Raw genomic sequence first — 12110 nt, forward strand, 5'->3', positions numbered from 1 at the left:
GGAAACCCCTCTTCCTGTAATTCCTATACTTGTAATTATTGAGACCATCAGCCTCTTTAGCCAACTAATAGCCCTAGTCGTGGGACTCACGGCTAATATTACTGCTAGTCCCCTGCTAATCCACTTAATTGGAGGGGCCACTCTAGCTCTAATAAGCATCAGCACCACTGTTGCTCTCATTAGTTTCATCGTCCTCGTCTTACTAACAATCCTTGAATTTGCAAACTCCAGCCCTAATTCAAGCCTACGTCTTCACCCTGTTAGTAAGTCTATACCTACATGACCACACTTAATGACCCACCAAACCCATGCATATCACATAGTTAACCCAAGCCCATGACCATTCACAGGACCCCTCTCAGCCCTTCTAATGACTTCAGGATTGGCAATACGATTCCACTTCAACTCAACATCACTATTAACTCTACAATTAACAATCAATCTACTAACCATATTATCAATGGTGACGAGATATCATCCATCATTGGTGCCCCAAGTTTTCTGCTTTTTAAGTTCAACACTTTCCTTTGTAATAGACAGTTTTTACCGTAAACTGCTTAGAGACTAAGAGCAAGGAGCAGGAGTGCCTGGGAGGCTCAGTCGGTTAAGCACCCAACTCTTGATTTGGGCTCAGGTCCTGATCTCACGGTTTGTGAGATCGAGCCCCGCAACCGGCTCTGCACTGACAGCATGGAGCCTGCTTGGGATTCTCTCTCTCCCTCTCTCTGCTCCTCACCCATGTGCATGCACTCTCATGTGCTTGCTCTCTCTCAAAACAAATAAACATTAAAAAAAAAAAAAAGAGCAAGGAGCAAAGGCAGAATTTAAAGAATTCTGATTCTTTAAGAGTTTGTTTTTCCTCACACCCACAGATATACCTCTATTTCTTACAAGACCAGCGAGCAAAAAAGATGATAGGAAGAGAGAGGCTCTTGACGCATAGGTAAAATGCAAGCTTAAGCAGCTGAGTGCATTGAGTCCAGTTAGGAAATGCACAAGTAAGTACAGTGTTCCTCACAAAACTCCATAAGTGGTACTCAAAGCTTCTGCGGTGGGGTATGGCTAACTCAAGGCTTATAGTCCCCTCTTCTGGCGTAGAGCTAGACTTGTGCCCAGACTGCCAGTTCCAGCTGGCAGTCCCTCGTCTGGTTGGGTTCTTGTCCCTTGCCATCCATCTATGGAGTCTAACCTACCCATTTGCTTCTTATTCTGAGCCCCTTGCTTTGACAGATGGTTTTATCTTCAAATTACAAATAATTTTCTCTCTGGGTACTAGTTCAGTCCCTAACTTATGTTTAACATTTTAGGTAATGGCCTGCCGTTCATCATCTTAAGCAATTTACAGATTTAAATTTACGCTGCATGTGTGTGTATGTGTATATAAATACATATGTGTTCTAATACAAATAACTTCCTGCTTCATTATTTCTACACACAGCATCCTGAACCGCAAGAGAGGGAAGAGGAAGCCTCCAGTCAGCTAAATGTTCCCCACACTCCTATCACCATTACAACATACTTGAAGGACTCTAGACGCTACAACTTGTGGAAATGTTGAAGAAGGGCTTTCGAGTGTCAGTTAGGTAGTTGAATTATATCACCTGGAATTGTTCTCCCAAGTCTAAAAATCTGTGACTCTCTGATAATCAACTTGAGTTGAACTCAGCCTTGGATTGGGACTATTTCCCATATATTTTAATCACAAATTATAAATCATCATGGTTGGCTTACAGTCACCAGGAGGAAACAGAAGGATCAAAACACAAATGAAGTCACTGATTGACTGGTTGAAGCCAAGTTTACAAAAAATGAGTAAGACACGATTCTATGCTCAGAAAGTCCATAGTCTGGTAGGGGAAACTGAGCCATTCTAGATTATATCAGGACAATATGACAAAGTGATTTTAAAAAGATGTGTACAAGGGACCACATGGGACCACAGAGGAGGGGCACCCAGCCTATCTGGATAGGACGTAGAATTTGGAAATCACTGGGAGGAAGTGATGACTCCAATGGATCTTAAAATAAAAGTAGGACCTATACTGACATATGAAGGGAGATACCAGAATTCTGGTGTAGTGCTATATATGGAGGAAGAAATTCTACTTCAGGACAGAGATAGCAGGCTGGCATGGGCGAGAGATGGGGCTGGAGAAGTAACCAGGGGCAAGATCACAAAAGGCTTAAATGACTCAGTAGGGCATCAGGGCGTTACCTTGCTCAGAAGGAGCCATTTTTTGGTCTTAACCAAAATGACATGGTCAGATGTGCCTGTAAGATAAATCTGTCACGGCCTTGTAGAAAACTGATTTGGGGAGACAAGACAGGAGACAAAGAGTAGTTAGGAGACTGTTGTAGTAATCCAGAGAGCAGATGATAAGTGCTTGAACCTGGGTGTTAGTAGTTAGGGGAAGAAATCAAGTTGAGAAATATTACTGGTGAAACTGGGGGGCTCACCAGATGACTGGGCATGGGGGGTATCAAATGGGGTGGATGAGGCACAACTCGCAGGTCTCTACCTCTGAAAGTCACTTTCCCAGTAAGGCCTTTCCAAGCCACCCTATTAAAACTACATTATCCTTACCAACATTCTCTATCCACCTTCCCTGCTACATCTTTCTCTGTATCTCTCACACCGTATTATATAATTCCATTACCATCTGTCTCCCCCCCACTAGAAAATATGAGGTTCTTTGGGGCAGACATTATGTCTCATCTGTTTACTGCTGCATCACAAATACCTTGAGCAGTCTGTGGAACCTACCGTGTGCTGAAATCGTGTCTGCTGAATGAAGGAAGGAAGGAAGGAAGGAAGGAAGGAAGGAAGGAAGGAACTCATGCATGATGGTGGTGCTGAGGAACTGAGAAAAGGAATGTAGGAAGAGGAACAGATCTAGAAAAAAGATGTTAAGTTCCGTCTGCAAATTTCTGGACCACTCCAGGGAAGCCTCTGTAGGATAAACAAATGCACGGTCTCAGAATGTTAGATCTCTTCTTAAGGGCTAGGATCTACAAATCCTACTCAAGCTCTTAACAGTTACTTTCAATGTAGCATGCCTGAATGGGATGTCTTTATCAGGAAATATAATTAATAATAGATGATAAATGACTAAAGAAATGTATAGCCTTAATGTAAATTTTTTAGAATTCTAGTTGAGATTAAGCTACCTTACAAAAAGATTTCACATTTCTACAATGGACTTAAAGTCAACCTTTTGGCCTTTTAATAGGCCAACTACCCTTCTGGCATTTAAATCCCATCTTCTAGGAGATAAGCTGACCTGGTGTGTTTCTTGTATTTTAAACAGAGATATAAAGAGCAGCTCATTAAAACCACACCCTAAATTAAAGTCAGGCTGCATTAAGGCCAAATTACCTTAAATATAGCATGTTTTAGTGTTAATGTTCTACATCTTTTTTATGTATTATATGTGAATTTTTGTGGAGGGCCACAAGATGCATATTGCGGCGTCAGGAACATTGCATCCCTAAACCAAGAGTAAGGCCACAGGAGAATCAAAACTCAGATGGGTGGGGACAAAAACCAGAAATGACTCTGGAAAATACTTAGGGAAATAACAAACCCGGAGCTTAAAGCAAAGCATAAACCAGAGCCTTCTAATTCTGAGATGATCGTGGGGAACATCTGTTTACCAGTTCAATGCACTGTCATTTACATGAGGGAGTACATTTCATGGACAAAGCATTAAGATCACTGAAGGATGACACATTTTGTTTGCAGCAATGTGTGACTTCACAGCCTCTCCGGCCAGCACTCAGTTACGTCCAACATGACTAAATAGCCCTGTGAGCCCCTCCCATTATGTCAATTCTTGCTCTTGAAAGCCCGTGTGTGGCGAAGAAAACTAAGCTGCTCTGGATAGCCCATGTTGTGATTCCAGAACCATAGAGCAAGTGGAAGATTCTCCTCAGAGATATTTAATGCTGAGGGGCCACAGAATCTAAAAGCATGAAACTAATAGTCTAATGACTTGGAGCTTTTATGGTTATTTCAATCATCATTTAAAAGAGATAGAGCTACAGAGAACTTTCCTAAACACCTTGACTAATAAACTGTCAGTGTTTAAACAACAATTACATTATGAAATGGAAATTAGCTGTTATGATCAAGCCATATGGCTAATATAATTGATTGGTTCATATTTTTAAGAAGATGGAAAGCACAACTCAAAGAATAACTAAATAGATTTTACAAAATTAACTGCAGGTGATAAGTTCTATTTTGTCGGACAGGTTGGGGTTTTTATGTGAAGCACAGAAAGAGAAAAAGTTTTATTTCTGATTTTGCAAGGAAACTATGAATTAAAATCCAACAATTTAAGTTAAAAACTCCTTACACAAAATAGAAAATGAAATGGCTATTTGCACCTATGGATGCAAAATAGACATATACCTATATGGGGCAAAGAGGCTTTAAAATGAGAAGCTATACAGATGCTCACTTCCATAGCTGATAGCATGAGGGGAAAAAATGGTTCTGGGTTCCCTCCCTATTTTAAAAATACACTTCAGGGGCGCCTGGGTGGCGCAGTCGGTTAAGCGTCCGACTTCAGCCAGGTCACGATCTCGCGGTCCGGGAGTTCGAGCCCCGCGTCAGACTCTGGGCTGATGGCTCAGAGCCTGGAGCCTGTTTCCAATTCTGTGTCTCCCTCTCTCTCTGTCCCTCCCCCGTTCATGCTCTGTCTCTCTCTGTCCCAAAAATAAATAAACGTTGAAAAAAAAAATTTAAAAAAAAAAATACACTTCAGCATATTTGCAATAACTCTGTGCAATTTTATCATGCTTTGACCGTGTTTGGCCAGCCCTCATCTACTATATGACAATTTCCTGCATTGATACTTGAAAAACTGAGATGTATCTATAAGAAAGTATCTCTGGGCCTGATGGAGATAGGTCTTGAGTTTTTGAGTGGAAAATGGGGCATAGTTTTCCCTTCTCATAACTGAGTGTCCTAAACCCCCTCCCTGAAACTCATGTTCGGCTGCATGTCTGGATTGAACCTTTTCTTCCTGAATGAAAATAAGCACTAATCATTCTGCACTGGAAATATCTGTCCTTTTGGGTTTCTCTTCTTTGCTTAAGTTTTGTTTGGGGATTATTGTTGATGTTATCTCTTTTGTATTGTATTTTTGTATTTTGTATTTTTATTATTGTTCGCTCTATCCTCCTGGGTTACCAGTGCAAAGCGCTTCAACATATATTTTATTTTTTTAACTTTCACAAAGACCCTTTAAAGAGGCATTACCATCATCCCCATTTTACAGATGAGGAAATTAAGAATCAGAGAGGTTAATGGGTTCACTCTTTTTTTTTTTTGAGTTTGTAGTCATCTTATTTTATTTTATTTTTCAATATATGAAATTTATTGCCAAATTGGTTTCCATACAACACCCAGTGCTCAATGGGTTCACTCTTATATGCTAACACTTTTTGTATTTATTTTGTGCACACTTGGGGAAGGAGCAGAGAGAGATGGAGAGAGAGAATCCCAAGCAGGCTCCACATTGTCAGCACAGAGCCCAGATGTAGGGCTCAATTTCATGAACCATGAGATTATGACCTGAGTCGAAATCAAGAGTTGGACTTTTAACCGACTGAGCCAACTAGGCACCCTTTGGATTTGCCCTTATTGACTGGTAGAGACCAGATCACTTTTTTTAAAATTCTAATGTTTATTTATATTTGAGAGAGAGAGTGCACGTGCCCAAGTCGGGGAGGGGCAAAGAGAGAGGGAGAAACAGAATCCAAAGCAGACTCCAGGCTCTGAGCTGTCAGCACAGCCCGATGCACGGCTCGAACTCATGAGCTGTGATCATGTCCTGAGCCAAAGTCAGATGCTTAACCAACTGAGCCACTCAGGTACCCCAAGAAGACAGATCACTTCTAAGCCTGCGTTATTTCCACTGGGTCATATGCAAAAAGAAATTTGTTCCTTGCTTTTTCTTTGCCCTTTGAAATGGGTTTCTGGAAGGTGGGAGTAGCTAATGTTGCCTTAATGTTACCTTAATGAAGGAAAGAAAGAAAATGAATGGAAGGAAGGAAGGGAGAGAAAGAAAGAATGAACAAAGAGGTTTCATAGCAAACCTTGGAGCAGAAAAGCATAACCTTGGATTATGGAAGTGAAAAGAAATTTTTCTCAAATCGTTTCAGTCAAAGCCTGCCTAGCATTTTTTAAGCTCCTTCACCTACCTTTGACCACTCACTCCTCTGCACTGCTTTATTCTGCAGATCCTGATCAACTGGGTCTCATCCTGCCTGTGCGTTAGTGTAGGAGAGAGAGGATCTTGGGTTCCCCCTGACTTGTGCATAAAGGGAAATGACATATATGGAGTGCCTCCTATAAGGCACACTGCTTTCTGTGTGACATGAAATAACTCATGAAATCCTTATGACCCTTCTTTGAAGTAGGACTATTATTCATCCCCATTATACTGAGGAGGACACTGAGAAAGGTTAAGTAATTTGCCCAAGGTCTCACAGCAAGTAAATGGTGCAGGTGGAAGTGGGAGCTCAGACTTGGCCAAGGGGCCCTTGGGGGCCAATCTCAGGCGCATGCGTTTCACCAGAGCCCTCCTTAGTGATGGCCTGGAGGCGGTACAAGGACCTCAACTCAGCTACTAATTAATGGTGGGGCAGAGAAGTCTGAGACAGGAAGACAGAAGGCGTGAGCCCGGGGACGGGCTCTTTTGCAGGTACTTGAGCTGCCATACTCCAAATCTTCCTTTACTGATGAACTTTAGAAAAGCAGCTAGACAGGAAACCCGGCGTCGCCAGAGTGCCGATTTCTGCTGACCGTTTGCCACGCAGTTCGGGACGCGTGTGAGTGCACCCGCCCACCCGCAAACAACTGAGGTCCTTGGGGCTGTGTGAAGTTCAGGCACGCTAAGAAGAACCTTGCCCCCCGCCCCCCAAACACCGGTGTCACGTTATAGAAAAGCCCCTCCAGAGTGCCGGCCCTTTGAAAGGGTGAAACCCATTCTCCTCAAAGCAACATCTGGAGAGCTAACACTTTTCAGGAAATCTCCAGGTGCTTCCGGGCATTCCGGGGAAGCTTAGAAGAGCCACCCGTCCCTGTCCTCGGATACCAGGCCTGCAGGTCAGAAGGCTGGCGCGTCCACCGCTGGAAAAACGTTCCGGGCGCTGCCCACCCAGCTCGCCGCGGGGCCCTCCCTGCCCCAGGGCTCATTTTCCAGCCATCCCCGGGCGGTCGCCGGGACCGAGACCGAGTCCCCTCTCGCTGCGTCTGGCCAATCCCGGGCTTCTCCGACCCTAGTTGCGCAGCCGACTGCATCTGGCGGCTTGGAACAGCGCAGAGGCTGTGGGTCCTGGGCCGCTCGCAACAAGCCCTCGGCTTCCTCTGCGCACGCGGCTGCGGTCCCACCTTGACATCCCCTGGTGTGTGAGATTGGAAAGCGTCTGTGACCTTCTTTAGCTTCTGAGGCGGCCGTGGGAGTAGGAATGCCCATCAGGTCCAAAACCAACGTTTATTTTCCTTTCCTTTCTCTTAAAAAAAAAAAAAATCCGGCCCTACAAGGTCACTAACGCCCAGGGACAGAGTTGTGTGAGAGACTGGAAGCGGTCGTTGATTTTCACCGGTGCCTTGAGTCTGGAAGCCGGTATAAACCAGGAGGCGTGGCCCTGCTCCACGTCAGGGGTACTGGGATCCCGCCCGCGGTCCTGTCCGCCTTCTGGGCCTGCGAGGCCGCAGCGGGTCAGGATCCGCTGGCCTGGGGAGAGTCGAGGCACCCGGGCGGCGCTCTGCCAGTTCCAGGTTCTCAAACCTGCCGCAATGCGAGCTCCCCGCGGGCCGGACCGCGAGCACCAGGTGGCGAATGCAGGACTCTCAGCGGGGCAGCTCGCCACTTCTGGGGCCAAGTCCCTGAGCATCTGGACTTCCGCCCTTTCCCCACTAGGCAGCCGTCCCTGTTCTCTAGCCCCACAAACCGCGCGGGGGGCTACGCGCTGGAGAGAGCTCAGGCGTGCGCAGCAACGAGGGCAGAGGGCAGAAATGGGGCGAGTCACCCGCCAACGAGGCGGGCCAGGACTCCGGAACCACAAGTGAGGTCTGCCACTTTTCCGTTTTCACAGTGTCAAAGTTTCCGATGCACACGACTTCTCTGGGTTCAGTCTCCAATGACGTACTAAGAAGACACTTGCAGGCAGGACTTGGGTTAGGCCAAGCGGGAGCATGTCTGATTGCAGGCTTTCAAGGGTCTCATAAGGAAGGCAGGTCCGTTTCCCACGCGGAGAAACTAAGATTTCAACAGAAGATTCCAGAAGCTTAAGCCTGAGCTTAACTGGCACAGCCAGTGGCCTCAGTTCTCTGGGTCAGCCGTTCTCCCTCACCTGAAACCCAACGTCCCAACGGTTCCTAAGGATTGCTTGCGTTGGGCGTCCCCACGTGCAGGAGGTCAGGGTCCGCTTCTGTAGGTCTCCCAGGATGCTTTGGAGGCGGGGTGGAAAGCGGCCGTTCCATCCTGGGCCCTCCCCGCACCCTCAGGCACCTGGGGCCACGGTGCTTTTAAGAACACTGTCACTCCACCTGACGGGAAGACCACCCATCAAGCCGTCAACACCAGGGCAGGGAGCCCAAAGGCCCGGTTGCTGGTCGCCGGTGGAGATCCCACACCTGAGACCAGCCCTGTGCTCACCAGGCGCAGCCCTAGTCCTGCCCATAAATTTCAAAAGCTGCCACAGAGGCTCCGACCGGAAACTGACGTGCAGGGCCCACACCAGATCTCCCGCCTGGCCGGGGAAGACAGGAAAATTAACCACAATGACTGTTATTTACTGAACGTTGACTACGTGCCAAGCAAACTTGAAAGGGCTTTATTTTCTTAAGCAAGCTGCTCAACAATGCAAATGAAACAAGTTTCTATTATTATACCCATTTTACAGAACATCTGCATCTCTGAGATGCAGAGATCTGGTGATCATTTACCTGAGCTCTAGCCAAAAAGTGTCTGACATCCCACTGCTTTAATTTTAGAGGATGGAAAGTGGCAAGTGTTGGTGAAGGAGGTAGAACGTGGCCTGCAGGGCTCCCTGATCCCTTGGTTCTCCCAGGTCACTCATCAACAAAATGCTAGGAGGATTTCCAGGGGCACTGCTGGGGGGAGGGGCAGGGCAAGGAGGAGGGGGCACTGGGCTGAGGACTTGGAACCTAGGGACAGATTTACCTCATCTGGATTCCAATCTTGGCTCTGGGTGTTTTAGCTGTGTAGCCTTGGGCAAGTTGCTTCACCACTCTCAGCTTCCGTTTTCTCAGCTATGAAATGGGAATAATGCAGAATGCAGGCAGGTTACTCCTTGCGAGGATTAAATGAAGTAAGAGACTTGCTTTTTTCCTCTTGTTTTCCCTTCGCTTTCCTCATGCCTAGCACGGGGCCAGGGACGTAGAGAATACTCAAGATAAGGTCTTTCCCTTCCTTTTTGCTTTTCTGGAAGCAAAGCAGCCTGCACCCGGTGCCTCCCACCCTGCCCTACCCACTACCTGACTCCACCCAGGCCTGGACCTACTGAGGCTCTGGGGCAGAGCATTTGGTGGACTGGCCTCGGCCTTGGGGGCTCCCGGGAGCAGTGGCAAGGGAGGGTGAGGGTGCCGGAGGAAGGGAGCCAGACGGGGTCTGCAGACTCACCGCTCCTTCCTATTAACCAGAATGACTAATAGAACTTTAAACTCTAGCGTGAGCTTTACGCATACGAACTCAATCTTCCCAATATCCATTAGGGTAGGACTATCCCTATGTTACAGATGAGGAACTTGAGGCCCAAAAAGGACCAGTAACTTGCCTGTGGTCAGACCACCAACTAATGACAGAGAAGGTATTCAAACCAGGAGGCTATACAGCCTCCCACCTTGGGGGAGTTGAGGCTGTGGGAGGGAAGAGGTTAGTTAGAACCTGAGTCTGCAAGATTTCCCACAGCACCCTTAGGTCTAGAGGCCTACAGATGACCAGGCCCTGTGCCCCTGCCCCTGCCTCCCCTCCACACCAACTAGTTCCCAGATCTGGAGCCCACTGCCTGACACCTTGACGTTGCAGCTCTGTCCAGTGTGTCCTCAGGCCTGGACCTACCTTGGGCCTTACTGGCCCTGAGTCTGATGCTGTCTCTGCCCAGCCTCCCAGCTGCCTCCATCATCAATCTGCCCCAGACGCTACTCTGTCACTGTTCTGGGGGCCTTTCTGGGCCCAGGTCCCTCAACTCTGCAGGCCTGGGGCTCTTTTCTCTGTTTGCAGATCTGGTCAAATTGTTCCCATTTTTCTCTCCTGTAGAGACCTGTGGGGCACAGGGGCCTGTGCAGTTTCTGGTCCATTCCTTTTGCATTGGGTAGGAGTGCTTCCCCAGCTGGGGACTGCACCTAACCAGTCACTGCCTCTGGGGAGGCCCTCCATCCTTCGCCTCCGACTAACGACTAACGACTAACGACTAACGGTGGCAGTTAGGGCAGGCGTTTCCTGACCCCTGCTTTCCTCCCCCAGGAATTGAACCTCTATGGCCTTGCTGGCCCGCATCTCGGATGGCCCTCCCATCAGCAGTCCTGGGCCTCTTCTCCGTTCCCCCATGTATCCATTCGTTCAATCAACATTTCTTGAGCCTCTATTCTGTGCATGGTTCTAGAGATCCTGAACAAAATCCTAGTGCTTGCCCTCCATCGAAGTTGAGGCCAATTCTTGGAAAAAACGGGAGTCCCTGAAGGGGAAGGGGAAGAAATCAAGGAAGTTTGCCAAAGGAGTTGGGGGACCCGAGAAGCTGGTGGAGTGTCCCCGAAAGGCCCCCCTGGACCTCACGTGGCCTCTCTCGGGACAGGCTGGGGGGTCAGAGAGGCGGCGCGCGGGGCTGGGAGCCCGGCTGAGCCCTTTGCTGACCTAGCACACGCCCCTAGGAGCCTCCTGCGGTTCAGCCAGCAGGGCTGTCCGCGACACACTCAGAGGTGGCCTGGCCGGGACCTGGACGGACATTGCCCTCCCCTCGCCACTCCTGGGCCCGCGCGTCTGAGCGGTGGTAATCCACGTCCGCAAAGCGCCCGCCCCCGCCCCCGGGTGACCCGGACCGTCCGCGGGGCTGAGAGGCCTAGGCGGAATGCCTGGGGTGTGAGGGAGGGAGGGTCATGCAGGCGAAGGGCGAGCACTAACTCGCTGGCGAGACTGCAGCCTTTACGCTTCTCCCCCACCCCCCCCACCCCCGGCCTCGTTCCGTTCTCCTGGCTGCTTTGCCTCGGCGGAACCGGCTCGGAAACCGCCGGCATCACGCGTCCCCCAGATTCCGCCCGCGGCGGCGAACACCGCCTGGCTCCTCCTGCAGCGGCCCCGACCCCCGCGGAGGGAGGGCGGGGAGCAGCGGGGTCCGCGGGGCGTCCCCCTGCGGCGGCCTTGGAGCCTCGCGCCCCTGCCGAGCGCAGACACGACCCGTCTGCCCCCCGCGCCCAGCTCCACTCGCGCGGCCCTCTGGCCTCAGAAACGCCGGCCACCCTCCCGTGCCCTTGCGCCTGGTCTTCCGCACGGAGCGCGGAATGGAGGGAGCACAGTCTGGGTGGACACCTCCCGGCTGCCGAGTCACCGAGCTGCGCGCCCGGCCAGGGCTGAACTTGAGAAATCAGAACCCCTTCAGGGATTCGAAGCTGCGATCCGGGCAGCCCTTCAAGAAGCTGGCCCGCCCAAGGGAGGGATGGACCTGCCTGGGAGAGACCCCCAAGATGGGGTCGTGAGTGGGGAGGGAGAGGCCACCCCATCCCACACCGCCTCTGCAGCCCCCGGCTGCCTTCACCCAAGCCGCAACCTTCTGACCGTTCTAGAGGGCCAGGACCCTTCCTGTTTGGTCAGCACAAATGCAGGTCCCCCCAGGGGTGCACGCCATTCGGAGGGCAGCTCCCCAGCCTGGAGCTGCCCCTGTCACCGTTTGAGGCCCAGCCTCCTAGGACAGCTTAGCCGAGAGGCTGAGATCTGGGACTCGCGGGACTGAACCACAGAGCCAGTTTACCCTCAGTAAAATGGAGGTGATAGTAGAAACCATATCGTACAGGTGTGGAGAGATTTAAATGAGTTAATATACCAAAGTGCTTTTGACAGTATCTGGAAAATGGAAGCACT

Source organism: Lynx canadensis, chromosome C1 (assembly GCF_007474595.2).
Source record: "Lynx canadensis isolate LIC74 chromosome C1, mLynCan4.pri.v2, whole genome shotgun sequence".
Classification (NCBI taxonomy): Eukaryota; Metazoa; Chordata; class Mammalia; order Carnivora; family Felidae; genus Lynx; species Lynx canadensis.